The following is a 6618-nucleotide window of genomic DNA, read 5'->3' as shown; positions in this document are numbered from 1 at the left end:
TGTATGTGTGAAGGGATCACATCGTTGTTTATACACTGGGAAATCCCTTCAGCCTCAGGCCGATGGCTGAGGTCAGTGGCCCTGCTGTTCTGGTCCCCAGTCTTCATCCCAGACAACGTGAATAGCACCCAAGGGAGAACAAGGTCAACAAACACGTTTTCACTGTCAACAAACTTCTTCACGCAACATAGTGGTGATTTAAAGATTGACCAAAATCCAATCTGGATAAACTGTTTTATGATGCAACATAGCGTTACGTCAGTGTCCTTCCTCTGGATTATAATGATAAATCCCCTGTCCATTATGGATTTAAGCTCAATTTCAAGGTTACATGTGTACAGATAAGTCTGTTTCCTTCTTCTCTGTGCTGCCTCTCCAACCTGTGCTTGTTATTTTGGAAACATCCAAAGCTGGTTTCAGTGTTTAACTTGACTATTACCGACCTGGTTACAGTTTAATCATTCAGACCTTAAGATCTGATAAAGTCAAGATAAGAAACTTGTCAACTCTGACTGTCCAAAATAATTCGATTTTCGAGTTGGACATCAGCAAAAACAGAGACTTGTTTTCATTAACGCAACTGAAATCACATTAAAGTTGGAGAAAGCAATGCTGGAGAAACTAGCAACAGACTGATTTTGTAAGTACTGACAACTGAAAAAATCCCACCCCCTCCCTTCAGGCCTCCCTCCAAAGCCACTCCCCCAAAACACATTTTTATTAGAGTGTGCACAGGTAAGTACGTAGACAGCCAAGTAGGCCAGCCAGTTGGCTGTGCTTATTACAGTTATGCCACAGATACCAGATTTGTTTCATCAGACAATTTGATGTATTGATTGCTGTCGTGACATAAGGAGAATCTCAACAAATAAAATAATAAATTGTCTACCCCAGTTTTAGGCCCCATATACACTACTCTGTTTTAGTTTAAAAACTGAGTTTTAAAACGAACACCATCTCCATCCATATCAGCGTTTTAGGTGTGTATCAGAGTTGATCTCCCTCTACATTAAAACAACACTGTACACTGGGCATGCGCATGCCGGTGTAAACATGAATAAGATGATCAGTTCCGTAGTTACAGAAGATTTGGCGAAAGAATAAAGAAATAAAAACGAAGAACCACACCAAATATTTTTTTTCATGGGCCAATAACGAGCTGGGACTCTTACTGAATGTAACACAGAAGTTAAAAGCGCAGTGACAGCGGAAAACACACTGGAAGTCGTCGCAAAGTAAATACAGTGTTATTTGCACAGTACAAAATATTTTTATAAAAATACCAAGTCAAAAACTCTGTCAGTAGCATCCTGTTTCTGCTTTGCATGACTTATGAGATCCAAGCAGAGAGCCAAAGATATGAGAGTCTGCGTCATTGTTTCTAAAGTCTCGCCGGAGTTTTGATACGAAAAACGGGGTTGGCAGCATTCTCAAACTTTTCCGTTTCAGGTCTTCGTATTCGCTGTTTTAGTCTGGACAGGAGGTGCAAACTAAGCAATAAATGTTTTTCAGGGAAGTATCAGAAATGATTCTTTTCGCCAAGGTGTCTGTGTTTGACAGCAGCTGCAGGCTGAGCTCCAAGAGACACAAAATACACAAAAATCTTGCGCTGTAACCGCTTACAAGTCAAACATTGTGTTGTTAACAGGGATTTTGAAGAGTAATGACCACACCAGTATTGAAGTGCACCAAAGTGACATTTGCTACGTTTACATGCTGTTTAATGAGGTTAGTAAATTATTACTGCTTTATTACTGAAAAATTATAAATGCTACATGGGTTTGCAAGTAACACCCGATTAATACTGTAGGTGGTGAGATAATTAACTGGACATGCTAACATTTGCAGCTAACGTTAGAGCAGATAAACACCGTTAAATCCATTTCTTACACTTTGCTCTTGTTTTTGGTTTTGGAAAGGCTAAAAAACAGCTCCCTCTAAACTCGCTTTAAACAAACTTTAAATGGAGGTTGATGTATTTTAGCTCCAGTTGATTGTATATTTTTTCCATTCTGAAAACACACATGAAATTACCAACATAAAACAAAAGCCAAAGTATAGTTCTTTCGTATTCTGGCTATCTGAGCTGTAACCAACATGTTCACACTAGGAGGAATGTGCTTCATTGACTGACTGGTAGGTTTTTACTACGTAACAAAACCAAATGACAAGCCAGTTGGGTTTTGTTTTCGCCCCCCTTTTGTCACATAAGAGAAGCCCATAGAAATTCTGCTGTAAGATGAATTAACAAGCTTGTTTCCCATGTACTCCTCTGCCCTCCCAGCAGACCATTAGCAGCAACAAGAACCACTTAAAGAGGGAAACCAAGAATCCTTATGTTCATCCATAATGAGTTCATGCTGGAAGCTTCTGGGGTACTATACTAATCCATGGCATGGCTTTGTGCCTGGCGGTGGGAGTGTGTGGTATCACTGTTTTTATAAGAGGATGAAATAATGCTGCAGTGCCTGCTGGGTAATTGAAGCCACTGATTTTTTGATTTGTAGGTTTAAGATTTAGATGAAAACTTATTGAACTAATGCTTATTTTTAACAGGGACTGATTATAAAAATCAGATTTTGCTCTGGTTTATTTAATCAAAAGTTAGGTTTAGTGACATCAAAATTGTGAGCTGATGTTTCTCCTGACAACAAGTCAAGAAGAAATAAACTCAGCAGTATATAGCAAGCAAGTGAAAACTTTGCAACAACTTATAATAGGTAAAAATATGATAGGCTACATTTTCAGTCGTAGAATAAGTATTCAGAACCTTTTACTTGAGTAAAAGTACTAATACCACACAATAAAAATACTCCCCTAAAAAGCCTGCAATTAAAAAGCAAAATGTACTGAGGTAGTAAAGAGGTGGTATTATGCTTTTTTGGCTTTTTCCCTCTACTTTATTTAGTTATGTACCTTTTTTGTGCATGTAATAGGTTTGCAAAGAGAGAAAGCCAAAGTGAAAATGGCTCATTTGTAGTCCAGCCGTTTCCCTTTCATTACTGTGATGACACACGGGAAGCAAAATGCGCGTCATAATGCTCGCCAAGCGGCTAGTCCGACACGTCCTCAAAAACACCAATGGAAAAACCCTGAGCTGCAGCACACACCTCCTCTCCCTTCCAAACACTAGCTACCCTCCAGGCAGTCAATGGACATAAAGTTGTTGCTGTGATGTAGAGACAGAGCTCAGTTAAAACTAAATGGATGACAGATACTTTTGTTACAGATTAATAACTCACCACTGTTGCTAAGCTGGTCAGCAACATATACAGCTGACACAAAGCTGTTTACCGGGTTCTCACTGACTTCTTCTCTTCTCTGCTTCTGATTGGCTAGTAGTCCTTAACTAGTAACTGCGCATGTGCAACTCCCAACAAAGATCATTTAGAGAGAAGTTGTATCACTCGAGCTAAAAGCTAAAACGAAGCGGTCAACACAGGGTGAAAAGAGGAGCTGCAGCAATGTGCAGAATGACAAACAATATGGTGTTTTTTGAAAATTAAACCCGTTCTGGTACAACCACTAAATAGGATTTTGAACCTGAAAATGAGCATAATACCACCTTTTTAAGTATGAAAGTAAAAGTGCTCATTATGCAGTAAAATGGCCCCTGTCAGTGTTTTACTATTATATCTGATGTTTCTGGATTAATATTACTGCTGCATTAATGTGTATGTTGTATTTTACTGCTGTAGTTTAAGAAGTAGGACAATTTACAGTTTAATGATCAGATTTAGAGATGTTGTTCATAGTTTTCACTGGACAGAAAGGGTATGAAAATGTGTGACTAAAGTTGTGAGACAAATGTAGTGCAGTAAAAAGTATAATATTTGCTCTGAGATGTAGTGGAGTAGAAGTAAAGTACAAGTTCCTCAAATCTGTGCTTAAGTATAGTACTTGAGTAAAAGTTACATTCCGCCACTGCTGGTGTCTCACAGTAGATTTTATATTTATTTTGTTTATTTGTCAGGGACAATGCAGACGAGACAAATTGTAACAGGTTACAATGACAAATGAGTTGGATATAGGGTTTCCAGCTGAAGCTAATCTGCAACCCCTGTCCCATAGATAGATGTTTCTGTAATGAGATAATCAGCAGACTGACTGACAAAAAGGACCTTTCTCTTTGATCTCTGACGGTTAGGAACAGAGCAGTCAGAGTTACATGGTTGTGTTAAACATTCACTTCCAGGAATCCACTTCCTTAACACTGTCTTGTTTCTGGTCTGGCCTCTGGTGTTACAGCTGCTAACACCTGATAATGTATGCAGAAGTGCAAACACACACAATCCACATACCCAGGCTGTGTGTGTGCATCTCCACCGGAAAATAAAACTTCCTCATTATGCTTAAGCATAAGATTCCAACTTTATATGAAGAACCAGACTTTTGGTGCGATGCCAGAGGGGCGTCGGGCCCAAACAGCAGAGCGGAGGTAGTAAATCCACTACACACAATGTCAGCATTGATGTAGTGGGAAATAGAAAGGTGGTGTAATGATTAGCCACGGTTCTGATGCTCTTTAGCTAATGCATCCAAATATAAATCAAAAAGTCAGTTTGCCTAAAATACCCAATGTTGTAATATATATAATATAACCACAGTGAGGCATATTAGTAAATGTCAGGAAAACTAAGTGAAGTTTGGTTGGTTCTGTGTTCCTGAATGTAGGTTCATGAGTCACAAAGATCTTCTTAACTCTGGTTGAATAATTGTCTTTCAGGAGAATTGAGCATCTCTCAACTGGAAAAATATTATTAGCTTAGTTGTTTGTGGAGCGCAAGCTGGAGTTGACTGTGTTGTCCCTCCGCAGATGGATGTTGAAGCAGAGTTTTCAGAGGGCTTTGATGGAAGCAGCAGCAGCAGTGTTGGTTGAGACTGTGATGTCTGATGGTATAAACACCTGTTGAACCATGACGGGCTGAGCTGAACTCAGTTTAACTCAGCGGCTGTGTGCGAACAAGAAATCCAATCCGTTTTGACTGTTTTTTGTAGTCTCCGACTACATACAAAACTAAACAATTTTATTATTTTTTATTGTGAATGTTGGATTACTAGATACAGTATATAAACTTTTGAAGCTTGAATGTGGGGCACATTAACACTCGTGAAGTGTCACTAGTTCCTGATGTTTTGACTTACAACAATGGTAAACATATGACTTCAAGAAAGGGACAAAGTACAAATTTGCTGCTCCATTGCACATCACGTTGCCATTTTGGCCGGGACTGGTGTTAAAGAAATGTTTCTCAAGAGACTTCCTGGTTGAATAAAGGTTAAAAATAATAGAAGAATAAATGCCATGACATTTTTCCAAAAGGTGGAGATGGTTTAGTTATCAGTCACATATATATTTATTATATATTATTTTGAGTTCATTTTTGACCTTAGAAACAGTAATTTGACCTTTTTCTTGGTCAAAATATTTTATATAAAGAAAGAAGAAAAATCGAATATCCAGGAAAAGTTTATTGTGGACAAAACTTATTCTATTTACCATAACTACATAAGTAAAGTAAAACAATTCAGTAGTGGCCCTTGTTTTTGTTTTTTACTGTTAAAAATCTTAATATTGATACTGGCTATTGGTATTACTCTCAAACCACCAGTTTGATTATCACTTTTGTATTTAGTATGGTGGGGAAAAATACTGTAAAACTTCAATTAGAAGCCTAGTCCCAATGATGCCTGTCCCTTTTACTGACCTGGTGTGGCTACAAGTTTTGACAAATAAACACAGGTCTCAATTAGACTAGGGTCTGGTTTTTATAGAAGTACTTTGGATGTGTAAAACCTCTTAAAGCCCACCTGATTGCCCTCTTGAGCTAGTTCTAAGCTGTTAAGATCACGGATACAAATACAAATGTTAAATGGTGCTAATTTTGAAACAAGTAATATTCATACTGGTTAAAATAAACAATTTGATAGTAGCCTATGTCCCATCTTTGCTGAGCGAGTGTTTTGTGCAAAAGGAATTAAAAGCCTGTCCCAAATATATTTTTGGGAGCATTAATTATCAGGATCACTCTACACACTGTCAAAAAGTGAGGTGTGTGAGAGGAAGGCTTGTTGGTAAAGGTCACTAATGAAACTACTTGAGCTGCTGAGGCTGCATCTGTTCTTTTAGCATCTACAGAAGAGAGTTGACATGCCTGAACGTGGCCCTTTCAGGTAAACCGCAGTCCGACGTGGGAGCTGACAGACGATCTCCCTGCACACTCCGATTCCTTCAGCCTAGATTGAGGAGAAAGAAGTGTCTGGTTTCCAGTGTTTCACGCAGGACGGAACGTACTGAGCCCTCTTTTCTGAGGTTCTGTGGGAAAACAGGGAACTAATGCAACAGCCTCACCCTCAGCGGACAGCGTAACCTGAGAGTTAACCACTTAAAGCACAACAGATATCAGGTACTCCCCCACCTTGTTAAGAGACATCTTTGGGGACAGTGGAGGGGACACACAATGAATGAGCATGACATATGCCACTGTGCAACTCAATGAGGTGTTGACTCAGAGAAAAGGGGGTTGTTTAGTTGAGCAACGTCCTTTTTATCACTCATTTACACTGAACAACACACAGATGGACATAACTATGAAACATATGGAGCATTAAAGCAAT

This window comes from Micropterus dolomieu, linkage group LG09, assembly GCF_021292245.1.
Source record: "Micropterus dolomieu isolate WLL.071019.BEF.003 ecotype Adirondacks linkage group LG09, ASM2129224v1, whole genome shotgun sequence".
NCBI lineage: Eukaryota > Metazoa > Chordata > Actinopteri > Centrarchiformes > Centrarchidae > Micropterus > Micropterus dolomieu.
The sequence above is the reverse complement of the archived record's forward strand: the minus strand, read 5'-3'. Positions refer to the sequence as shown.